The following is a 27,533-nucleotide window of genomic DNA, read 5'->3' as shown; positions in this document are numbered from 1 at the left end:
GTGGGGCTAGCAGTAGTCAAAGTGGCCAGTAATGTTCTACCCGCGGACCCTGTCAAGACTTCCATAGTATATACAAATAGTTAAAAAAAAAAAAAAAAAAAAACTGAGAAAACAATTGTTTCTGTAGCTTTGGGATAAAACTAATTTTATTGTAGGAATAAAAGAAAAATTTTAGTGCCTTATTTTGTTTTTACTACACAAAAAAGTTGATCTGTTGGTTTAGAGACACCTATGGGATGTGTGGCAATGGCAGATAATTTATAAAAAGAAATTGTAATACACAGGATGCGATTCTCGAGTTTAAAGTCTCCGTTTTGAGTATAAAATATCTTCCCTCCAGATCATCTTTATTTCCCTCTGGTTCTTTTTTTTAATTATAATCACGATCATTTTTCAAGCAAATGTTCAACCCAACACCTTTCTCTCAATAATTCTACACGCGCATCTTCGCAATCCACTTTATAGTCCGGTTAATTTGCTGTACATCTTACATGTTTACTGTGGCTTGATGTTTGGCTGTTTTGTCGATCATGCTTACTCAAACTGAGTCCTCTCTAACCTATATAGAATCCTTCACTCCTCCAAAATATATAGAGAACCCCCCAACCCAAACGTTATACAGAGACACCCCCCCCTGCAAGATATGCAGAGACCCACCCACAAGACATACAGAAACAAAATGGCATGTTCTAAATAGCAACACCATCGTAGAAACACTCACATAGACTTGTTGGCTCAGTTTTACAATTGTGATAAAGCAGAAAAAAGTTTTTGATCTTCTGTTACAATGTACCACTTGAATTCCTTCTTTGAAATTTTTGATATATCATGCTCTTCCTATTTTGTAGACGGTATATTGATGTCTTTTTTTTGCCAATATATGGATTTTATTCAATGATATGTCATGAGAAGCTCATTAAAAAGAATATGTAGAAAGTTAAAACCAACGTCTAATGTACGATATGTGTTACTAAAACCTTTTTATAGAGGACCCTTCACCACCTTCAGTAACTCCAGCTCTTTAAATTCTTCAATATGCGACGCTCCATCCATTCAAGCACAGTTGCATTTTTTTATTTTTTATTAAGCCCCCCGCTGTTCATGGGTGGTAGTTTCAGCTTCCAGTTATTAGCTGCTTAGTCTAAGTGTTGGGTGGGCAGTGTTGGGATGGAGTAGAATGTCTGGGACCGCCCACCTGACAGTAGAAATGGGTGCTGAAATTTAACAGCACCAATTGCTCAGGAATGATAGGGGCTAACAAAAATGTGCCAGGATCAGTGGACTGGAATCTACTGAAAGATGCAAAGAGCTGGAGTTACTAGAATGGTGATAGGCTCTCTTTTAGCCCCTACTAGAGGGTTACTTAATGCCTTCTTAGACTTAAGTTGGCCAAACCATCAGTTTTTGGTTTTGACTGGCCTACTACTATTCTATGAGTGTGGAGACCTCCTGATCCTAGTAGAAAATGGTGTAGGAACGAAGGATCAGTTCATTTCATTACATTACGTCACCATACATTAGGTTTTTGGCATCTACTTGCTCTTTTCTCATAACTGAAAACATATGCTTACCCGACTGAACCAAGGGACAACTATTGGGCCACCGGCTACTGTATTGTAGATGTGTGGGTACCATTTGTATTGGTCCATAGGTGGCCAGTACTCTCATCTTTTTTGGTTCTGGTTCAGAACGCTTACCACATATGTAGACTAGATATACTCTTTAAGATAGATATAAGATAAAAACCGCAAACCACTGAATACTGCCATCTTTGATCCTATTGTATGGCGTCAATTACACCTTTATGTTGTCCAAACTATTAGATCATGAGTGAGCTCAGCTTGTGTTGTGTACCCCTCTTCTGTGATAGTTGAGTAACATTAATACTAGTCTGCTACATCCTAATTATTTTGCACCCAACACTTAAGATTTGTAGCTGAAGACCTATGTCAACCATTCTAAACTGGCTAAAGACCCGACATTGATCTCTTTATCCTTTGACATATCGCTGTTTATGGTAGCCTGTAGTTTGTCATTCTGTCACATAAATCTTCGTGCTATTCTTTTTCTTCTCCTATATCTCTCCCGATTGAAGTTTTAATTCTATGAAATAGCTTTCTTTTCTATTAAAATGTATGAGCGTACAGCCTATAATTTGTTAACGGCTTAAATATGGATATTAATAAATACTCCTGCTTTCATACCTTCATAAAATCCCGTGTTCACGCTCAGTAAAGTCCCCATATGGCATTATTTTCTAAAAGCAATCACTCTTAACTGTTTGCTAAAACAGTCATTTATATGTATTATATCCAGGCCGTTCTGATTTACGTATTTGTGCGCATTTTCTTTTTCTGCCACCCTAATCCCTGTAACCACTCAACACTGAACCCAACACTTTCATGTACTGTATACCTGCCCTAATCCATGAATGACTGGCCTTGCATGCCTGGAACGTCTTTACGTAAGGCTTTGTGTACCAGGCAAAAGAGACGTACATGCGTGAAATAAAATTTTTTGCGTAGATGGATTATAAAATCCCGGTAATCCAGTTATTTGCCTTCTAGTAGCCATGAATCTATGCCGTATTGTGACTAATTTATAGGATACTTATGGTAAAATGCTTAGATCTGCCATATTACAGGCATGGAGATGTTTGACTTTGTTCCTTGGTTCATAATTTATTGGATACATTTCTATGCTTCAATTTGACAGCGGAAATCCTCAGATGTGATGGGGACTGGAAGTGCCACTTCTAAAGGTCTAAAAACTAGAAACGTTCTCGTTACACGAGATGAGGCTGAACGAATAGTATGTGATATCTTGTGTTAAATTGTTAGTATTGACATAAAATGTAAGATTTTCATAGACAGTCATGATAGAACAGTCACACGGGATCATAATGTTAAGTGGTCCAGATTCTTTGCAGGTTATTTGTTGGATAGTTATATATGTTCCCTTGTTTTCAAACAACCAAGAGTAGCCAAGATTGATTTATCAAGGGGTCAGTTTTAACAGGGTTGTTGAAGATTAAAAAAATTGCATGCTTGCAGGATGGAAAGGCTAGAGCAGGGGTCCTCAAACTTTTTAATCAGTGGGCCGGAGGCAGAGCAGGTCGCACAGACATCGGGAGCGGTGCCCTCCAATAGGTAAAGTGAAGTGCACTCCATGGCCTGGCCCGAGCTCCCCAGGAGCTTCATTATAAATGCACGCTTGTCGGCGGGGCCAGACAGAAGTGCTTGGCGGGCCACAGTTTGAGGACCCCTGGGCTAGAGGATAGAAATAAATTTTACCGATCTAGATCTTCCCCTCTGTTTCTTCACTGGGCCACCCGTCACCTCCACTGCTTTGTCTGTATGTGGAGTAGCTGTAGCCAAACACCACTAAGTATACAGCTAAGAGTGGTATTTCGTAGTTCTAATCTCATTGATGTGACATCATTGCTCTAGAGTATAAAAGGTGCAAGCCCGAGGGAGGGGTAAAAAATAAAAACAACATTTATACTCACCTTCCCTCACCTCTTTCAGGCCTCCTCCTCCAGGCACTCTGAAGTACTTCTATGATATCATGCGCACAGGGTCACAGGCCTCAGTGGTGACATGGACATGCTCGATGTCATGATGTCATAATGGTCGGCATGCCATGTCACCATTGAAACCCAATCACAGGAATCGGAGGTAACCCACGGCGCATGACATCACAGAAGAGCACCACATATCAGGTCTGGCACCTTTCTGTGACATCATGTGCATGGAGGAGGAAGACACAGATGGCCACATACTGCAAGAAGCCCCAGAAGAGTTGAGGTAAGGTGAGTATAAATGATTTTGTTTGATTTTTTTACCTCTCTCTTGGGCCTTCACCTATTATACTCTGGGGTTTGGAGTATACAGAGCAGTGATGTCACATCGATGAGACCACTACAACCAAACACAACTTTCAATAATTTTACATCCGGTTCTATCCAAAAAAGTTTGGACCAAACCGGGGGATCACTTTGACCGAACGCCAAATGAAACAAATCTTCAGAGGTTCACCCATCTGACAGCAGTGAGTATAATTGTGCTGAAGCAAACAGAAATAATTCATTGGAAATTTTGGAGGTTAGAGAAAAAATTTCCAACTGTGTTGGAATCATTGGAGCGGCACCTATTGAAAGATGCAAAAAAATGGAGTTGGTGGAGGAGGCGAAAAAACCTTCTCTAAAAGTGTAGTAAATATATATGAGGAATAATAAAATCTTTTTTTCTTGACCTTTCAGTCCCTATAGTACTATTAAAATGTTTCACTGTGCGTGGGTTCATTAAGGTGCAGTGCCAATTTACAGCAAGGCTCAGCTGGAAATATACCGACCTATGCATTGTATAAGTGAACGAAAATAAGGATTTCTGAAAAAAAGCGTCTTTACAACATTTTACGGCTCACATATTGGATTTTGTTTATGCTTATTTAGAGGCGAAGCAAGAAAATTAACTCAACGGGGGTCAAATAATACAGCATAATGAAATAGCAATAAATGCAGCAAACTATGAATAATACTTGCAAGTCACAGCAGCGGGAAATCTTGCTGAAGGGGAAATTAAAAAGCTGAAGTATATATATTTATACATAGATGTAGCTCGAATCGTGAAAAGTCCTCTGTCTTCTATCTATCTATCTATCTATCTATCTATCTATCTATCTATCTATCTATCTATGTATCTATCTACATAGAACTATCTATCTATCTATCTATCTATCTATCTATCTATCTACATAGAACTATCTATCTATCTATGTTGATAGAATTATTTGTCTATGTCCAATACATTAAATAAACAATGGAGGGGGGAGAGTTATCAAGATCGGTGTTTAATAAACTTATCTTAATAATCTCTCCCCGCCAGATTTATCCTCTGGCGGGGAGGATACCTGCACTGAAATCTTGTAGCTGGTGTAGATGTAAAAAATCATGTATAAATTGGTGTAAATCGTCATAAATGTGGTGACCAGCCCACGCTTTGTTCCTCAATGTGTTCCTTTAACGGAATTTCTTGCACAAAACCTCTAAATTTGCTACTTTTTCATGCCTGTATTACTTTTTCCTAGGCATAAGTTCCCCCAATGTGTTGGGGAACCTTAAGTATTTGATCTGTTATCGCAGTTCGCTGCAAAGTTCAGCATTGGAGGTTATTGGGAATTATTTTCTTTACAAAGCATGACCACTTATCTCTGTAGAATATGCTGGTTTTATCCATTCTGAACACCACCTATGATGTAGCACACTTCAAGGTGAAGATGATATCTAATCAAGATGTGACCAACCTTACCTGATAGATAAGACTGTAATGTAAAGACAAGTTGAAAAAGTTGAAAATCAATAGAGAAGTCCTAGGATATAGGCTTACCGGGAAATGTGAAATTCTTCATAGCTCGAATGGAACAGATCTCAGATTCTTGTATCAAATAAATTATATAGAATAGAAACAAGAAACATTACAAACTATCAAAGTTGTTGGAACTTTAAAGTTAAATCCTTTTAGTTTTTGGCTGTCTTATACCTACTGTATGGAATCAGCGTTGACCATACACATGAGGGAGATGTTATCTGGGTAGGATGGATCTTTTCTGTCCTATCATGTTTCCACCTGGAAATTATCAGCTCATTTCTTATTGATCTAGTGAATAACATTCAGTCATGGTCAAGCATAATTAATAATTAATGGCTTCAATTCATTATACAAACAATGGATAGTTACACATAGACGCATGTAGGATATCACTTTGTGATACAATATCACAAAACAATATTGTTAGTCATCTTGTGACCCTCATATCTAGATTTGTCCAACAAGAGGAAAAGGTAAAGTAGGGCATGATGATACCGACTAGAGATGAGCAAGTAGTACTCGATCGAGTAGGTATTTGATCGAATACTACGGTATTCGAAATACTCGTACTTGATCGAGTACCACTCGCTGTTCGAATGTAAAAGTTTTATGCAGAACCAGCATTGATTGGCCGAATGCTATACAGTCAGCCAATCAACGCTGGTTCTTCTCCTACCTTTAGAAGTCTTCTCCGCGCAGAGTCCCCGCGGCGTCTTCCGGGGGACTTCTCTGAATTCACTCTGGCAGGCATCGGGCCTGAGCAGAGCCGACTGCGTGATGCCTGGCAGAGTAAATTCATAGCCGGAAGACGCCGCGGGGACGCTGCACAGAGAATACTTCTCGGAGGATCCAGCCCGACCCTCACTCGTGGACTTGGTAAGTATAATTTGATCGAACGTTGCCTACCCCTGAAACGAGCATTTTTCCCCCATAGACTATAATAGGGTTCGATATTCGATTCGAGTAGTCGAATATTGAGGGGCTACTTGAAACGAATATCGAACCTCAGACATTTTACTGTGAGCTCATCTCTAATACCGACCATTTTATTGCCCAAATGAGAGACTCTTGGTAATTTCTCTACACTCCCTATGATTTCTCTGCTGCACATGACCCCAAACTTAAGACTGGAGTACCACAAGAGATTACATATTGAGGCCAATTGGTTAATGGATGGGGCATGGTTGACTTGGTCTATGACAAATTCAGAAGAATGGAGTCACTGTAAGGCCATATACAGATCACTATGGATAAAAATGACCATGAAAAACAGATAATTATCAATTTTCATGGCCATTTTGAATTGGTCTGGGACCAGCAACACTTTATAGACTTGAATCTATGAAGACTCTACAAAAGTTATCAAAAAATGTCTTCTTTTTTTATTGGTTTGGCAAAACAGACTATCCAAAAACGGACATGTGAATAGCCTCATAGCAATCAATGCGTTCTAAAGATGGCCGTTCCAAAAACAGCCATCACATAGCTGTTTTTGACTTTCATGTGAATAAGGCCCATCTCTCAGCTACGGTTTGATGAACCATTCATTTACATGAGTAGCGAATTCTCTAAGGTCACTCTGTCACATGAACAGCCGGTTATTTTCGGTAGACACCAGAGAGAAGTCCTGGCGGTTCTAGCTTTTCCCTGACTCCTGGCATGAGCTCTATGTTGATAAGACTTAGGATATAATACGTTTATGGCTTTCTTTTGTTAGATGAAGACGTTTCTTTTGGGTTTCAACCAAGCAAAGCTTTAATGATATTTCTAAAAATGCCCAGTTTATGTTGGCCGACTGCCGGAGACGATACTGTATCTGACGGAGACAAAGCCCATCTCAAACTTCCTTCTCTTATCTGATTCTCCTTAGATAATTTAGCAGGGGTACGACTATTTCTTCAATTTCACTACATTTCATTTATTACTTGTGTCTAAGTTTCCATTGCTTGTCATCACAATTCTCTTATCTTCGCTATCGCAGCCTGGCTCGGTCTTTTAACATTCCCTGCACAATATTGATTTCTGCTTTCTCATTAAGTGCTGCACATGATTGCCTTTCTTTTATGGATTTTTCAGCTATTCTTATTTTTCATATATGCCGAACATTAACAAATAGTTAATACGTTGTATTATGTGTTAAATTGGGATTGTACGTTGCGATTCTATGTAACATTTCTGTTGGCCGGTTATGTGAATTACTATATACCGATCTACGTTATGTGTACAGATCTAACTGCACTATATACAGTAAGTTATACCATATATTCGTTGAATAAATTAGGAAACTGCATAGCCATTTGATCACAGTCTTCTTGAGGTTATATGCTCTACATGTCTGACTCTCTCCATTCACTAATATGGATGTTCTATCAATAGCTAAGGTTACCCGCTCACATAGAAGGGACACATATGCATGCCCACATTTTTCTCGGAGAAGCTTCCTACCTGGAACTGCAGATGTCACATTTCTGGCAAGTCTAATATGGAAATATCCCTATAACTATAGAGGATACAGAGTCTATAGAGTCATGTGTGCCTCTGACTCTGCTCCGTAATAGGATAGCAGTTTTATAATTAAAATTCAATAATAGGAACACCTTAAAATTTCGCATAGGGGTCCCCTATCATAGCAATGCACATCATAAGGGTAAATCATTTTATTCTCATATTTTTGCACGATAAAGGAAATGTAGTTTAAGAGTCATATATGTTTAAAGAGTTGGTGGTGGTGATGAAAAATTCCCTGATACCTATATTAAAAAAAAAAAAAAATCATAGAGATGTTGCAATTCCAACTGTTGCCACTGTGAGTGCAATCTGCTCTAAGTATCACCGTATTGAAGTCCAAATTATTAAAGATATGGTAGCATATGCTAGAGATACGCACAAAATCATACCTCCCAACCGTCCCGATTTCCGCGGGACATTCACGATTTCGGTGACGTTTCCTGCGGTCCCGGTTAGCGGGAGGTATGTGCCGATTTCAACTCAGATCTGCGTCCGGAGGACACAGATCTGAGTTGAATACATACGCGACTACAGTAAGGAGCTGTCACAGCTCTGCTCCTTGCTTTGCCACTGCACTCCGGCTAGTGACTGTGTAGACGCGATGTGATGACGTCACATCGCACCTACAACTGTGTTAGCGAGACTGCGGAGAGAGCGGCGGGGGAGCAAGGAAAAGGTGAGTTTAAGTGTTTTTTTGTGTGTAGACATTGAGGTGGAACATGAAACTGGGAGCAGATGAAGGAGGGGACGGCATGCCACTGGGGGAAGAGATGGGGGGAAATGAATCTGGGGGCAGAGATGGGGGGAAATGAATCTGGGGGCAGATATGGGGGACATGAAACTGCGGGCAGAGATAGAGGGGGGGGACATATAATTTACGGGTGCCTGTAGGAGGATTATACTGTGTGGGGGCACATGAAAAATGAATGAGAATGGGCGGAATCAACATAAAAGTTGGTGGAGCTAAATTTGCCGCGGCGCACGTAGCGCGCTGCACATTTTGTCCCTCTTTCACTTCTTCAAAATACACTCAGCTGTGTTGTATATGGTGGTTCTGTCTTTAATGATGACAACGAAGCAGTATATAATGCATTGCATAGACAGGAACAGGATTTACTAGTATAATTAGCATAACATGATTGGTGGAGAAGTTGTAACAATAATCCTGGTGAATGTCTATTGGATAAGAAACTGGAAAGAGGTCATGGCCCCCTGAAGACTGAGGCGGGTTGTGAGCTCTCTAAACAAAGGCGTGTTGTAAAATACCACCACATGGTCTTTGAATGCAAAATATAGACTATGAGCACATGGCTGGTATCCAAAATGGAGGTTACACAATCTGACATCCCCGACACCACTAAGATGATCTCTGATCTCTGTTCCTGTTTCCTGGAGATGGATACAGTGGTCTGCAACAGACCCCATTGACTTCCAAGTAGGCATGTTCTGTAACCTAGGCAGAGGTGTATAGAGGGGAGTAGGTAAGCAGTGACATCACATATTGGGTCTTGTGGATTCTACGTTCTATCTACATGTACATTATAGCTGTGATCATCATAAGTGAGGTGGCTGCTGAAAAGACTACAGGAATTTTTATGGACATTTCTCGTTACAAAGATTGCAAACTTTTCTGCTTCTTCCTCGTCTGACTCGCACTACAGCATCCTCCATCTGTCTGGAGCTGACATCAATCTACATCCCAAAAGTAGTGCCTGCTATAATACTCATACAGACGCTCCACCGTATATCACCGGGGAATTTGACATGTAAAGCTGTCAACATGCTTTTTCCCCATGCCCAAGAATATAACATCCCTTGGGTTCCACTAAAGTAATGCAGAGTTGTTGACTGACGTGCACATGGATATGTTTTAAAGCAGCCATGTATCTTTAGTGTAGAAATATCATCTGCAGGTACTTTATGAATAAGGATTTAATACCGCGGAGGCAAAGACTGACAACCATGATGAATAATTCATGCTGTTTGATAATGTCCGGCTAAATTTCACTAATGAGCTAAGTTGTTGACACTGACTAAAAAACACTAATTTGAGTTGGCTGGATGTGCATACTAAATGCGTTATAATGGGTTTATACTACTTTACATTAAGTCTGCGCCAATTACTAAGTTCAAGCTTTCTTAACCCATATTGGTAAACGTGAATTATTTTTAAGTATGAGTCGTCGCTGATAATTATTATGGCTAGACACTTACATACAGAATATGTGCATGCCCTGGTTCAGTAATGGATATAGAGGGTCAAATAAATAATGGAGAGCACTATAGTAAAGTTCCTTGATGGGATGTTCTTCTAGTGCTACCATACTAGGGATTGTACATATATTAATGCAAGATTAATGGATAATACACACTTACCTAAAACTTTTGCACAGTACTGTATTGAGACTTGCATTTGACTAATGTACTGTGAAAAGGTGACAGGCAGAGTGCTGGAGTCCAGATATATCAGCCCCAGGTTTCTGACATATGTGTGGTTCCAGGGCGGATCTGAAGTAGGCCTTAGCCCAGGTGTAGATCCTTGGCTAATTACTGGACAAGAAAAAGGCTGTATTTTGTTTTGCTCATTTTTTGCCTGAAGTTAAGGTTTATTTATTTTCCTGTTTGTTTTCTAAATAAACCAGTTTGCTGCATATTTTGCTTACCTTTCTTGACTGGGTCTGCACCACTGCTTTTACTGAGCTAACTTTCCCACATATGGTGGAGGATGCGGGCATGCCCAAGTTAAACAGTCTTAGAGACTACAGCATTTTTTTCTCTCCTACGTCTTGGTTGAAAGCTGCAGGAGAGATTAAAAAGAAGACTGCCAGCATCGAGGACTTTGCAAAACAGTTTATACAGGTCATCCTATAGCAGCAGCAGACTCAGACACAGCATTAAAAAGCCCTAGACCTAGACCACACATATGTCAGAAACCTGGGACTGATATATCTGGTTTCCAGCACTCTGCCTGTCACCTTCTCACTGTACACTCATAGCACTGTATCACGGGAAGAGATATGCAAATAACCAAATGTTTCTCCCTGATATTCTTATTAGCAATCCGCATACAGTATGTCAATACATCTCATAAATTCAAAGATCAAAGGTTCAGACCAAGCTCGTGACTGTGGATATACTGACTTGCAGCTAGTTGAATCTGTTTTGCTTACACTCAAGAGCATAGATTTAGATACAAACGGATATTAATTTTGTTTTCTAAGAGTCATTTAAGGGTTTCTATACTGGTACTGTCCATTAATCTGTAAATGTTTTTCATTGAGAGGTAGCATTTGTAATGGCTGGATACGCCAGGGCTTGGTCCTTTCCCAAATTCAGAATCCTGGAGTGCTATTTTCCTAATTGTTCTCTATATAAAAAATAATGGAAATACTAAATGGAAAACTCGGTCTTGGATGGAGCCCTGGTCTATCCTTAAGATAGGTTATCAATAGAGATGAGGGAGTAGTACTCGATCGAGTAGGTATTCGATCGAATACTACGGTATTCGAAATACTCGTACTCGATCGAGTACCACTCGCTATTCGAATGTAAAAGTTCGATGTTGAACCAGCATTGATTGGCCGAATGCTATACAGTTGGCCAATCAACGCTGGTTCTTCTCCTACCTTTAGAAGTCTTCTCTGTGCAGCTTCCCCGTGGCATCTTCCGGCTCTTCATTCACTCTGCCAGGCATCAGGCCTGGGCAGAGCCAACTGCGCATGTCTGCTTGTAGTGCGGGCATGCGCAGTCGGCTCTGCCCAGGTCCGATGCCTGGCAGAGTGAATGAAGAGCCGGAAGATGCCGCGAGGACACTGCAAGGAGAAGACTGCTCGGAGGATCCAGCCCGACCCTCACTCATGGACTTGGTAAGTATAATTTGATTGAATGTTGCCTACCCCTGAAACGAGCATTTTCACCCCATAGACTATAATAGGGTTCGATATTCGATTCGAGTAGTCGTATATTGAGGGGCTACTTGAAACGAATATCGAACCTCAAACATTTTACTGTTCACTCATCTCTAGTTATCAATGTTCAATTGTTTTGGGTTCAAAATCCAGAACCTCCATTCTTCAGCTGTTCTCAGCAACCACTATATGGAGACCAGAGCTGGAAGCAGATAGGTCCGACTTCCTGAGCTCCCAATTTAGTGGCCAGACTAGGTAACTGCAGCTCCGTTTCTGTACAATTGAATGAGAACTGATCTGCAGTAACTCAGCACAGACACTACATAGAGAACAGTGCTATCTGCTTCCAGCTCTGTTCTCCGTATGGTGGCAGCTGCAGATAGGACATCAATCTCATTTGCCTAGAAGACCCTTTTAATTGAAAAACACAGTAAGATGGATCTAAGTTCCCAATGTGCTCTCCTAAAGCTTTATACTTTCATTAGCTTTCATTTATATTGGAAACTTTATCTTTTCATTATAAATAGGCAAGAGTATTTTTCATCCAGCCATTGCCACAATGCTGGAATATTTTTCATTTGATAGCTTCACATAAAATATCTCCATTATTCAGGACTTGCAATGATGAATTGGATATCTTTAGAGGCTTTAAAGGAATGCTTAATCGTATTGTTGCAGTGTCAGTGTTTGCCTGCGAGTAGATTAGACATATTCTTGCAAATTCTACATCAATTTCCCTGTTAAATTCCAGATACGTTGCATTAAAATATGTTTTATTGCCGGGGCTAGAGCATATGCATTTTAACTAGATATGAGTGCAAAAAGAGAGTAACACATAAATGCAAAGCAATGCTCTAGTCATAAAAGTTTAATACCAACACACCTACTTTTACAATACAAAGATTTATTTTTATTGTGTCGTATACCCATGCTGAAACCTAGAAAAGGAAACACGTGAATATTTAGTAGATATTCTGAAAAACCTTAAAGTGAGACTTCATCTATCAATGCGACTTGTTTTACCTAAATAGATTCCATTCCTTAATTCCTTTTTTTAAGGAATTTTAAGCCATATTTTCTTATACAAGGAAACCATCAAAGTAGATTCAAATCTCATATTGCTGATGCTGTCACCCATGTTCAGTACCTATATCCATGTTAAGTGCCTATACCCATGTCTAGTTCCCTTGCCCATGTCTAGTTATCGTTTCTGAAAAACACTGCAGAGCTAATACTAAAATGAACCTTCCAGGACCTTAAACCATGAGGATTATGTCATCAAATGTCCCACAAGCTGTACCAATTGCTGTTAATAACATTGGGGCACTGTCAGACTAAGGTTCCTTGTCCACCAGATAAAATGATTCTGGGAGCCTACCTTCCAACAACCCCTATAAGGCCCATTTAACATCTGCGTTTGGGTTTCCATTTGGGAGTCCGCTTGCGTAAACCTATCTGCATAAAAAAGCAGTTACCTAAGGAAACCCGTGGATTCCATAGACTATAATGGGGTCGGTGTGGTTTCCGCTTGGTGTCCACATAAAAAATGCGGAGCAAAATGTACTGCTTACAGGACTTTTCTCTCCGTATATTTCATGCGGATAGGGGAATGGAATGGCCCGAATGCAGAAGTGAACTAGACTTAAAATAGACCATAGTGCGGTAGTCTTCTACTGGACCATTATTGTATTAGATCCTGTGTCCACAAGAAGATCCTTTCGTGGCCCAATCCAGCACTGTAAGGGGGGCATGCTGACCAGACAGTGGGAAGGATGACGACTATGGGCAGTATGTCAGAGAACGGGGCAGTAAGGAGTAGATTAAGGAAGTGGCTATAAGGAGAGGCAAAAGAGGCATTTACACAGAAGACGTAGGCAGAATAACAAGGCATCAGGACTTTGGGATGAATCTGGTGCCACCTGGTAGTTTGCAATGTCCTGTTTACATACCAATACAGGCTAGAAAAAAGAGGTCACACTATTATCCTGTAACTTATTGAATTACTGCTACTAATGGGTATTTCTTTCAGAGAATATTATAAGTAAAAGATAAACACTGAGGTGTCCAATTAATGCCGAATACTTAGGTTCCTGTATAGACCACACAAAAATAATACAATTCTGACGACCTACTTAGATTGATAGCTAGATGTAGAGAACATCATGAGTTTCTTCTTCTCATCAGCCCTACCACCTGCTTACAGGTGACTCTTACTTTATGCCACAAGACAGTGGTCATTTATCAACCTAGACTGGTCAGGAGTGACCTTATCACTGGTCATCCCTCGTAATGAAGCATTACAGAGAGTGAGGGGGACATTTGTCTGTGCTGTCTGTATTGTAGACTCTCATTTATATCATTAGAGGAGCTTCTGCTCAGATGGAAACACACTTTGCGATGTGATGACCTTCACAAGGCTTCTGGTTGGCACATAATGTCCACCTAGAATATGGAAACAATTTCTCACGGTCTATGATACAAAGTTAAAAAAAATGAATTTTTATTGAGGATGAATAAAGCTTAGTTTTATATACAGTCATTGCTATAAAGCACATGGATAGGTAACACCACTCTGTAAATACTGTATATAGGTAGTTGGTCAAAGCGGAGACTACAGACTAAGCACCTGAAATGAAACCCCCCTCCAAGTACTTGACGCAGTGACTTTAGTGGAATTGCCATTCCCTAGTGTAATATTTAAAGGCAATGTTTGGTTCTTGTTACCGGTCCTCTCCATTATGCAGGTAAAATAGCAGAAAAATACTAGTAGCATGTCTTCAATACATGTAACAAGCCAACTGCAGACTCGTGGGTGACTGCCCAGATCTCCATGCTTGGATGGAAATCCAGAATAGTCATCTGAAGACTGTGATACCTATCACAAGCTAAAACATGAAACTTATTTGGATAGACAACTCAACAATTCGGAATATGATTATTAGATCTTTAGTGAATCTATGGTTATGGGTTGTGTCTGTTTGGAGTCAGTATGTGCTGTATCTTGGGACTTGGATGTCAAGGTGTTAGGAGTATAGGCAGTGGCATATCTTGTGAGCCTCGGTGCAGTCTTTTGTCTGGGGCCCCCTACCTCATCCCTACAGCGAATTCTTGATAGGGATGGTTATGGGAGCTAAGGCGTTTAATGAACCTTAGTGTGGTTAGGGTAATCTGTGGGTCTCCTTGGCCTATGGGTAATATGCCCAGTGCAATCTCCATACTGATGCCGTTGCTTATGGCCCCCTAAGGCTCCTGGGCCCCGGTGTGACTGAACCCCTTCAAGTTACATCCTTGAGTATAGGGATATGTCCAATAAGACTCATTGGACTCAACTCGAGGTAAGTATAAAGGTTTGCTTTTTTAGGCATTCCCATGGGATATAGTTAGGTGTGGACAAGCCATCAGTTCGTCAGTTCCTCAAACAGCCTTGATGGATTCCCATTAATCATAATGTAAGGTCTATTTCCTTTTAACATGTCTTCCAAGATGGACTCTCACTTTAAATGGCAGTATGTGGGTTTGCGTGGGTAATGTCTATCTAGTCATAAACTATATATAGGTCATTTGTGCTTCATTTAAGGATGTGGTTTTCTGCCACTGGACAGGAACCTACAAAGCTCATCTTTATATGGATGACTATGGCGTCTCGTGATAATTACTGATAAAGCCAACCGATAGCAAAATTCATTTTCGTACCAACCAAAGCAGAAGGCAAGTCTTGAAGTTTGCTGTATAATGATTTTCCTGAGTAATATAAATATTAACCTTTCTGACCCGCTTCTGACAGCCAGCCTTATCGTTCTCATACGAGAAGTTGGAGGGGTCATTTCTTTCTCTCTAATATGCTTGTCAGGGAATGTTTATTGTTCAGATTACCCATGGCACATCACAGATGCTGTTATTTCTGAACTAAAAGCCTAGGAAAAAAGCATTAATATGCATTGCTGATTTTTCATCCACCAAACACATGTTTAATGGCTTGAATACAATATGAAGAATATATTGGAAAAGCAATGACAGCTTTATACAGCAAGAAAATTGTGTTTGGGGCAAAGCAGGGCTCCCGACTTAGTTTTGGATGAGTTGGTTAAGTGCAGCGCATTTGATGTAGTCAACAGATTAAAGAAATACCGGCTGGAGTGGGCGATAATTTACCCAAATGTATAGTAACGTATAGGACTATAATGACATACATACTAGAGATGAGCGAACAGTAAAATGTTCGAGGTTCGATATTCGTTTCCAGTAGCCCCTCAATATTCGACTACTCAAATCGAATATCGAACCCTATTATAGTCTATGGGGGGAAAATGCTCATTTCAGGGGTAGGCAACGTTCGATCAAATTATACTTACCAAGTCCACGAGTGAGGGTCAGGCTAGATCCTCCGAGAAGTCTTCTCCATGCAGTGTCCCCGCGGCATCTTCCGGCTCTGAATTCACTCTGCCAGGCATCGGGCCTGGGCAGAGCCGACTGTGCATGCCCGCACTACAAGCCTGGCAGAGTGAATGAAGAGTCGGAAGATGCCGCGGGGAAGCTGCACGGAGAAGACTTCTAAAGGTAGGAGAAGAACCAGCGTTGATTGGCCGACTGTATAGCATTCGGCCAATCAATGCTAGTTCTGGATCGAACTTTTACATTCGAATAGCGAGTGGTACTCGATCGAGTACGAGTATTTCGAATACCATAGTATTCGATCGAATACCTACTCGATCGAGTACTACTCGCTCATCTCTAATAAATACGTTCAAGGGTTTTACATAATCTATAAAGCCCTAGAGCTCTTCTTATATTTTGTTACTCCCTGGGTGCTGTTTTCACTTCGCAGGCCATATGACATCACATTCATTGGTCACATGACCCATTCAAGTCAATGGGCTGAGCTGCCATACCAAAAAGTGCAAAACGTACCGTTGGCTATTTATATATGTCAACAGCTCAGAAGCTGCGTGGGCACCATAGATGTAAGAAAGTTGCGCAATTCCACTGCATTTTCATTTCTTTTCCAGTTTCCCAGCACATAACATAAGATTTTCTTACATGGCTCTGTGAACAGAAAAAATAAAAAAAATTATGGGAAGTCAAAAACAAAAATCAAAAAATACCTGCGGCAATAAGGAGTGAAACAGTTGATCAGCTGAGGGCCCAGGTATCCGGCCACTGCCAATTTTTAGTAGTTGACCTTTCCTAAGGATAGGTTACTGACTATTTATCCTGTCTTGAATACTGTATGCATATTAGAATATGATGAGGGGGGTATAGTCAACTATGTAATAAGGTTAGAACAAGTATAGACTGTTCCTGGGCCCACTGATGTTTTCTGCCACTGTAATAACATCATGCTGTATAGGATCCAATACTCTATAAAAACTAAGTGATCTGGTTCCATTTGTTTAGCCGTCCGCCCATTACCTATCCATTGATTTCTTATGAAATCCTATCAACTATATATGTACCTATACAAAATATCTATTTATATCGGTCTATCGATGTACCAATCCATTATCTGAATATCTATCTATCTATCTATCTATCTATCTATCTATCTATCTATCTTTCTTTCTGACTATCTGTTACCTATGGGTGGCTCAGTGGTTAGCACTGCAGCTTTGCAGCGTAGGATTCCTGGGTTCAAATCCTACCAAGGACAACATCTGCAAGGAGTTTGTATGTTCTCCCCGTGTTTGCGTGGGTTTCCTCCGGGTACTCTGGTTTCCTCCCACACTCCAAAGACATACTGATAGGGAATATAGATTGTGAACACTATATGGGACAGTAACTGTCAATGTCTGTAAAGCGCTGACGAATATGATGGCACTATAAAAAAAAATAAGCATAATAATCAACTTTTTGACGTATCCGTTGCTCCCATCCACATCATTAATCTAGCAAGGTGTTATCAGTGCAATATATTTTGTAACATGTCTTCCTTGCCTTTGCACACTATTCTCCATAACAGAACTTTTCTAAGCCTTTGGGGTAGAAGTTGTCTTATCATTTATAGATGTGTTCCAGTACACTACTCCTGGTTACAAGGCTGCAATCATCTAATCATCTCAGATACAACAGCCGGAATCATAATGGCTGCATGCAATGAAAACAAATCTTATGTGCCTGCTGGTAGGGTAAGGCTTTTCTTCTTCAAACCTCAATCGTAAATTGCCATTTGTGACAATGCAGCACTGCACTTAGGAGAAAATAAGATAACCTGCAGTTTATAAGTATTATCATCTGGTTTACTGTGTTTCCAGATAGAATTTACTGTAATCTATGGATGTATTTCCTCGACTGTATTAGAACTTTAGCCTTGCAACACTGGAGTCCTGGGTTCGATTCCAACTAAGGACCATATCTGCAGGAATATGTGTAGTCTCCCTGTTTTTCCTTGGGTTTCCTCAGTGCTATGGGGTACCATAGCACTGTTCAGCCTGATCTTTTTTCTTCACTTATATATATTCATGGCAAACATCTAGATACCTGAATCTCCAAATCCCACCCTTCAACACCGGGAGAAGATGCTATTGAGCCACAATGTGAGACAATATTGAAGGGAACCAGTCGGCAGAATTTAGACACCCAAACCACCAACAACCATTGATGGTGACAAGTTCAGATGCGTTGTCTTCTTAAATTCTTGAATTTAACCACCAGTGAGGAGTCACAGGGATGGAGCGGCTCTCCATGACGGTCAACCTAGTAGCTCCCATCCTAATTTGATTGCTGTCCATTATGGTATGTAAACTCAAGCCACCACCAGCAATACTCAGTTCTTGTGTAATGTACAGGTAAAGCCAAGGCCAGTATATCTTGCTTCACTACATATACACTGGCTTGTGATGACAAACCTGGCCTGTACAATGTGAGCGGACTCAGGAAAAGGACTGGCCATCTTCACTTTTCGGGATTAGGGACTCACCACATATAAATTAAACATTCAAAATAATTTCTATTCATTATGCCAAATGCACCAGAATATCGAAGATCACACATGCCACTATCTTGGATAGTTGTTGGTAATTTGGGGTCCTAAATCTTAACACCCTTTAGGTGGTCTATTAATTGTATGAAAGAGGAAACCACTGACGTTATACCTGTTAAAGGGATTATCCAGGTTTAGTAAAGATGGACTCTCTCTGTAGAGTGCAAATGTCTCTCTTCTTTTAGGAGCTCTTCTATTCCTCCCTCTCCCCTCTCCATAGATTTCAGTTGAACGGATTTGATCACAGGTAGAAGAAGGTAAATAAATGAAGAAACAGCCATTTTTTTTTAAAATAAAATATATTGTAATACATATAAAAATAAAAGTTTACTTGGGCTTAAGTAGTGTTGAGCGATCGACATCGGATTCTGATTCCGATCTTTTCCCTCGGGATCAAGGTCGGAGGTTATTTCCCACAATGCTTGGCTACTGGCCAATCATTGGAAAAGCTAACAATAATTGGCCATTAGCCAAACGTTGTGGGAAATAACCTCCGACTTCGATCCTGCGGGAAAAGATCGGAATCAGAACCCGATCTTTTCTGATCCCGATCGCTCAACCCTAGTTTTAAGGCATATGAATGTCATGGGGATTATTATTTGCATCTCTCTGAGCCACAATGAAGAACAGCTCTACGTAAATGTACATTCATATGAATTGCTTCCATGTAAATCTGCAGGAGAAACATCTGGCCAGACATGGCTTTCACGGGTGGTTTGGGATGACTTTATTGCTGTTCTGGCCTCCATTCAAAATGGAGTTATCGACATGAGACACGTTTGACTCCTTTATAGCATGCCACTAGTTCTTGTTTCTGATACGTCTTAGCTTCTCTCCTTTAATACCTCCTTCTGTATTCTTCATTCAGATTACGGCCTTTCGATAGACGGGAGAAATATAAGCCAAGACCATTTTTTGTTGTAAAACCTGATTAACTTTAAGTAAATGTGGAGTGGAGTGAATATACGCAAAGTAGCGCTCCTCGTCTTAATAGCTTTCTGAGTAATGTGCTTTGCTAGGAGAAGAATTAAGTGTTCTTTTAATAATGAGAAAATTGAAGACTTGAGACAGAATTTAATACACCCATTATAACATATCCATTACGTAATCCTCCCTGGTTCCTGCTCACAGTCTCTCGGTGTTATGAGGGAATATGAGTTCAAGGACTTGTGTGTTCAATGACACCAGAAGCCAAAAAATGTTCTGTTTCTATTATTTCAGATATCATAGCTGAATACAAGGTTAAAGGGGTCTACACAATAACCCATCTGTCTAGTCATCTGTTGGACATATTCCATCCGTTTCCATATTTGTCTAATCACGAAATTTCTGCTTTTACCTAGTTTTGAAGAACATTAAAAATCAAAAGTTGCATCAGCCTTGTTGAGATATCAGCCATTTTATTTACCCCTCCTGCCTCCATCCAGGGCAAGTTTATGGGATTCTTGAATCCTAAGTAGTAGGCCAGAACCCACACATTGTAGAACCACAGCAATTTATAATGTGCGGATGGGCTTGGCCACTTTGTGGGGAAACTCTTCATCCCACCTAATAGAAGTTTTTGGTATGTTCAAAATGGGCATATAGTTAAAGGGAGTGTACCATCTCACCTTAGCATGTCCATCTGTCACCATCATGGTACAAAGCACATCATAGCGGTAAAAATCATACCTTGGTTATGTAGAATTGAAGAAATGCAATTCTTATGCAAATGGAGATTTGGTGCACTGGGGGCGGGTCTTCAGCCTTTGGTTGCACTGCTCTTGTAACTTAAGTAGGATGGCCAATGTCATACCGTAGGAGGATCAGGAAGGGTATGTTCAGCGGAGGGCGATGGTAGGGGTCTGAGTGGCAAGAACAGTGATCCAGGCAGGTGAAGGCCCGCCTCCAGTGCACTTGCATAAGACTTTAATGCTGTTTCTCTACAAGTCTTCAAAAGTTACATTGTTACATTGTTACAAGTCTTCAAAAGTTACATTGTTTTCAATGGCATCTGCATGGATAAGAAGATATATTTCACAGATAAATATGTTGATTTTTAGGGCGCTGTTCGCAAGCACCAATGTTTATGTGCAGGTCGGTTGATAATAAATTGTAGTATTCATCAGTCTTGCTCTTATCATTAGGCGCTTTCTAAAGTGTAAAATGGAAAAGAATCCACTGGATAATAAAAACTGACAAGATATCAAAAGATAAAATAGATAATTAGTATTCTAGATTATCTCTGCAGGAAGCGCCTGATAACCTATGATTATTATGTCACCAAACATTCAGAGTTCATCACAGAGCTCACTATGATAAGAGGACGAGATATTTCGGGATGAATTAAAAATTGTGACCAGCAGAGGCAAGACTACATATGGCGTTTAATTCAAGGCAGATTTCATTCCCGTGCGGTCGGCTACTTTTTTTCAATCTGTATTAGTATAAAAAGCAGAGAACACATCATGGTGCGAAAGCCCTAAAACAGTGAGTCAACCTAAGTCATAAAGGATCAAAAAAATAATGTCGGGGTGTAAGGGGCACCGACGAAGACATCTAAAGACACCTTTGTCTTTTATTGTGCGAATGAGGTGTTTCAACACCTTAATGGTACTGGTTCGAAACGTATTAAATATGGAGGTTGGTACTACTATGGACACCATGGAATTGTAATAATTAGAGATGAGCGAGTAGTATTCGATCGAGTAGGTATTCGATCGAATACTACGGTACTCGATCGAGTACCACTTGCTATTCGAATGTAAAAGTTCGATGCAGAACCAGCATTGATTGGCCGAATGCTATACAGTCGGCCAATCAACGCTGGTTCTTCTCCTACCTTTAGAAGTCTTCTCCGTGCAGCTTCCCCGCGGCGTCTTCCGGCTCTTCATTCACTCTGCCAGGCATCGGGCCTGAGCAGAGCCGACTGCGCATGTCCGCTTGTAGTGCGGGCATGCACAGTCTGCTCTGCCCAGGCCCGGTGCCTGGCAGAGTGGATTCAGAGCCAGAAGATACCGCGGGGACGCTGCAAGGAGAAGACTTCTCGGAGGATCCAACCCGACCCTCACTCGTGGACTTGGTAAGTGTAATTTGATCAAATGTTGCCTACCCCTGAAACGAGCATTTTCCCCCCATAGACTATAATAGGGTTCGATATTCGATTTGAGTAGTCGAATATTGAGGGGCTACTTGAAACGAATATCGAACCTCGAACGTTTTACTGCTCGCTCATCTCTAGTAGTAAGGTCTGCTTTGTAGCTATTCCAATATTAGAGACTGATTAAGAAATGTCCAGAAATTTACCTGTGTTTTAAAGGGGTTTTCCATGATCAGACTAAATCTAGCCAAGGGGTACAATGTCATGAAAATTTTTTTCAAAAATGATCTGACCTTTTAAAGACCTATCCAATGACATATACTATCTGATAGGCTCGGTCAACCTGAGCATTTTGGTGTTTTATTTATTCATGTTCAGCTATTCCAAAGTTATAAGCCCTTTTAGTGATGATTCAAATTAGGCTATTCTATCCAAGGGAGAAGGAACACTGTTTGACATACAGCATACAAAGTCCCTACCACATATACTTTTGGAATGGCGGAGCATATTTGGAAAAAACAAATCAGCTATAGGCTGAGGGTGACAGCTCCTATCATTGGGCTTTTCAGATCTGTTGACTGGCTCTCTTTCAATTTTTTGCCACTGTGGAGCATGTCATGACGTCACCAACATGTGACAACTGAAGCCAATCAATTGCTGTAGCTGTCATGTGTTATCGACAAGACATAATGTTTGTAGCCAAGTGGGTGGGCAATAAAATATTAGCACTAGCCCAGTGGGTTAAAAAAGTTAACTCTCTTGTTATTTTATGCCATTGTCTGACTTTGCCTCAATATTTTATCATCTTGGACAACCCTTTAACTTTAGATTTTCCAAGCACTAGGAAATGTTTATTTCTCTATTGCTTGCGGCACCTCATGTTTTTCTAGCCTTCATATGTTTTCTTGCTAAGTCAACAAACCATTGGCTCCCGTTAGAAGTACAACAGATGAAATATATATGCCCAATATTAGCAGCATGACTGTGATCAACAGGCAGCCCACAGACCTCCATCTGGAGATGATCATACAATAGATTTTTATTTGTCTCAGGAACAGCAGGGTAAAGTTGTAGTCCTGCCTTGAGTCATGCATCCACAATCTGGATATGGAAATGTTATAGTCTGCGGGTTGCATAATTTTGAAATTTCTAAACATGTAGCGATGGGCGATATTATTAATAGATTTAGAATCAGACTTGGCAAAAGCTTTTTATACATTAATGTATTCATTCTGGTCAGCATGATCAAGTGAAGAGTGTCAGGTTAGGAACTGTGAAAATCTGAGACCAAAGTGAAGGACTCCTGGTAATCTAGTCTAGACAGAAATATCCTCCTGCAGGTCTTTGGACATATTGGACAGTGTGTCCTAAGCTGAACCCTCCCCTGTCCCTGCCTACTTGCCTCACTACCCTAGGCGACAGAAGACAACTGGGCTACAGTCCCTTCTTATGAGTGATGACACAGAATGCAAACGAGACAAACAACCACCAAAAGGTCAGCTAGCCAAGGGGTCGATACCAGTCGAGCAGTGTAGTACAGAGTCAAAATCCAAGAGAATAGTCACAAGCAAAGCCAAAGGTCATAAATATGTATAGCGATAACAATCAGAGAAAGCAAGCACACACAAAAGGCAATAGCAAGCGCCAAGGTGAATGTGAACAAACAATAAATGGGAAGAAGAAATATGCCCCAGACTTGTTAGGAAAATAGACTGTTAATTACACAGGCAAGGCTAAGATAAACTATTAGAAGAGCAGAAGGAAACCAAGATGAAAGAGATGGATGTGGTGGAAAATCAATTACATAGTTGAGGGAATAGGACAGTGTTCAGACAGTACAAGAAGAACCTAAACCAAGGAATCCTAACTGGACACGCCTCCTGCACTGTAGCATGCAGCCGAAGGATGGCGCCAAATCCCGAATGGGCAAGGATGTTACATTTATTGGCGCTATTGAGAGGCAGGCATGCAACACTAGCCTTTACGGTAACTAACAATTTGCCTTAGCATTAGACATCCGCCTCTTTATGTGGATATTGCAACCCAAATGTTGCTTCGATTATAACTCTAATATATTTTATTGGTATAGGTAGGTATGTGTACCAAAGTTAGTCATCAAAAGAATAGAAAAATTCGGGGATTGGGTACACTTAAAATGTAATTTTTATTAATTATTATCACTAAAAGTCAAAATTGTTGTAAGAACATGTATAAAAGTTCATGAAAAAATTGGTGTGTGTGTTTGAACCTATAAAACTGGGTATATAGATAGGACTGAAAAGAAGACTGGGACCTATTTGATACTTTGTCCCTAAATTAGCACACAAAGACTAGTCCCTGCATTTCATTAGTCCTCTCCGTGCCTGCTCTCTGCCTGCTAAAGATGATCGTTCCACTCGGCCCCGTCCCCTCCACTCGGCCCGCCCCTTCAGCTCGGCTCCACCCCCTCCGCTCTGCCCCCCTCCTCCAGGGGGGGGGGCGGCTTTCTGACGTCCGCTTCAGGCGGCAGAAAGCCATGGTTCACCCCTGTCTTTGGGTCATTATTATTATTAAAGTATCCCACAATGAGTATGATGTCAGAAAATAAGGCATATACATCATTTAATGTAACCCTGTATATAAATTCTAGAATATTCTTGCCTACAAAACGCTCTAAAAATGTCCATTTAATCATTTAACTGGATGTAAAACGACATCTCCAGTGTCAGCTTGAGGGGATATGTCTGGCTTCCAGGTGATAAGAGAATATTGATATGGCCTTTAAATTTCCTAATATATTAGTTAACTTGTTCCTACAATACATGCAATAAATATTGGACAACATACAATACGGGATACGAATTGCTTTGTATTGTCAGATGTATTTCTTGATTGATCATTATAGTCTTAAGAATAAATACAACTGTAATTTCAAGAAGTAAAATGATCCTTAGCTTGTTAACCAGCCATTTCAGAGGATTTACAAGGTCACCAGAAGTTGTGTCCCGCGCAGGCTGTGCTGTCACTTGCCCGGTCTTAACGCTGGTATTGTATAATATTGCTTACAACCTCTATAGAAGAAAGAAAAGCCAAGACAAACCAAAGGGAACGTGGGGTTTAAGAACAATGAAAAGACTGAAAATATGTCAAATGTAAGTCAGGGAAAGCTGCAGGTAACATTCATGAAGCCGATAGAGATGGACGAATAAAAATACCACTGCTGTGTATAGAGAAAAGGCAAAGAATATGATAAGAAAAAGCGTAGTAGAGAATAATAATGCCGCAATTCAGCTGCCATTGTGTGTAATGTAAAATAATAAATATCAGTAGGTGTTTATGACTGATAAATAATGTAATACAACTAAGGCAACAAGTACTGGAACTTGAGTAAGTATAAGAAAGAATTGTAAAATACAGTACAGATACATACATATATAATAGTAACAGTAATATACATATACATACATATATAATAAAAGTAATATAGTAAAATACATATACATACATATACTAGCAGGAGGACCAGACTTCGCACTGGTATATTTGATTTTTTTGTTTGTGTAGTGGCCCTATAAGAATTGCCCAGTTTTGCACTTGTGTATTTTGCATGTCGTTTGTGTGTGTATCTCTGCCCGCGACTTCATCTGCGTGTTGTTTGCCTCGATGATCCACCTATATTCAGCAAATTGCTTCCGTCGATGGTTTGCTTGCTCTGGCGTTTCAGCAGCTCTTAAACTATCCTGCTGCTGAACTTGTTCCTGTGATTGTTCCAGTATCTCAGCAGCTCGCTGGGACGCCATATAATGAGCGTGTTGTTGGCGTTGATGATCCGCCTGCTCCACTTTAGGAGAACTCTGTTGACTTCTGGCTACCTTCGTAGCTCTCTTTGTTTGCAACAAATTAGATTTTCTTTTTCCTAGCATATTTAAAAGTAGCAAACTGCAAATTTGGATTAAATGTATTTTCCCATCCAGTGTGTCAGCACTGCCTGGAGCAGATCAGATAATATGCAAACGCAAGTACACAAACCACTGATGTTAGCGTGTGTTTACACAGAGAGATAACAGACCTGAGATAAGCAGCTGCAAGAGCAGTATAATATAGTACGTGAACATAAATTCATAACAGTCGTGAAGCCATGTCATTTACCGGGATAAAAATCAGCCTGTGTTTTAATCGAGGTTACAAACTATTTATGTGCCAAATTTCATTCAAATCTGTTCAGCCATTTTTGTGTGATTGAGGAACAAACACACAAACATCCAAACTTTCACATTTATAATATTAGTAGGATAATAGTAAACATAATATAGTAAAATACTTATAACAATAGTCATATCAATTATAAAACTGCTATAAAATTATAACCTGATGTCACTATATGACAATTTAAGATAACTAGTATAAGAATATGTATGTCAAAATTATTTAGTTTCCTTTATCAATGTAAAATTTTTCAATGTTTGATCTGATTCCTGGGATCTTAGTTGATAATGAGAATAAAGGGTACAAGCACAGCACCATACATTAAAGTGTGGCAGTGCCTGGTATTGCAGTTCAGTCCTATTCACCTTGTGAAAAGTTAATATCTTCAAACCTTATTAAAGGGAATGTATCGCCAATTTGTTACTATTGCTCGAAACATTTATTATTCATTGAAAAAAAATTGACATTTTAACACATTTGACATATTTTTTTATTATATTTTGTGAAATCAGGTGTTAACTTCTATTGTAATTCTATCTGCCTTGTCTGTGATGTGAACATAACTGGAAAATGAAAAAACAAAAACTCTTTAGAACTTGGTTTAAATTAATGGGTGACTTTCTGTTGATACATTCTCTTTAAAAAATCAAATTATTTTTTCTTATACAAGCAGTAAAGTAGGATAAGCAAGATTGATATATTGATCAATGCTAATGTCATTTTCTTGGGGGGAAGCTCTTTTAGGAAACCTCAAATACTAAGACTGCAACCAGAGTTCTACTTTTTTTATTTATTACCCTTATTCCTTGATATAATATTTCACCATTTCCATTGATTATAATGTAAAACAAAGAATACCATTGTGATCCCGGAGAATACATTACTCCTAATTAAGGATCAATACCTGGAGTCCAAATCGTTCCGGTAGTTTTTCCTCCAAATGCTGAAGGCCAAAAATCAATATTTATTTCAAGCTGAAATAAAGCCTTTATAATCTCCGCCAGATTAATTTTCCATAACTGATTTTTTTTCTTAAAGTTTTACAGGATAAAATATATCGCCATGCTGCTGTCAACCCAAAGACCCAGTCAGATGGGCCCACCAGTCAACCTCACTAAGGCTACTTAAACTTCTTTAATCTCTTTTCTGATTTCCTTTGAGGGCCGGCAGTCCTTGCATCATAAATTTATTACCTCATCCCTCTGGTGCAGGGTAGTTTACCATGTAAAGAAGATTTATGATGCACAGTCTCTAGCTATGAGAAGGGCAAAAATTAACCTTTTAAATGCTCAGTTGGTCAAGACGTAGTCAAAGAAGGATTCTCTGTAGGAAGACTGTAGCAAGATAACTGTGCGGTGGGCGCAAACAGTGGACGGAACAAAAACACAGAAATTGTGATGAAATCCAAGTATTTATTAGTAGAGATGAGCGAACAGTAAAATGTTCGAGGTTCGATATTCGTTTTGAGTAGCCCCTCAATATTCGACTACTCGAATCAAATATCGAAC

General features: G+C 39.9%; 1 protein-coding gene across 4 annotated transcripts in view; it reads left to right on the top strand.

Moving 5' to 3' along the window:
* Positions 1–27,533, top strand: part of PRKG1 (protein kinase cGMP-dependent 1) — a 726,550-nt gene that overhangs the window by 379,638 nt on the left and 319,379 nt on the right. The window lies entirely within an intron of this gene.

The sequence above is a fragment of the Leptodactylus fuscus genome, chromosome 10 (assembly GCF_031893055.1).
Source record: "Leptodactylus fuscus isolate aLepFus1 chromosome 10, aLepFus1.hap2, whole genome shotgun sequence".
Classification (NCBI taxonomy): Eukaryota; Metazoa; Chordata; class Amphibia; order Anura; family Leptodactylidae; genus Leptodactylus; species Leptodactylus fuscus.
This window is presented reverse-complemented; position numbering and strand designations above follow the sequence as displayed.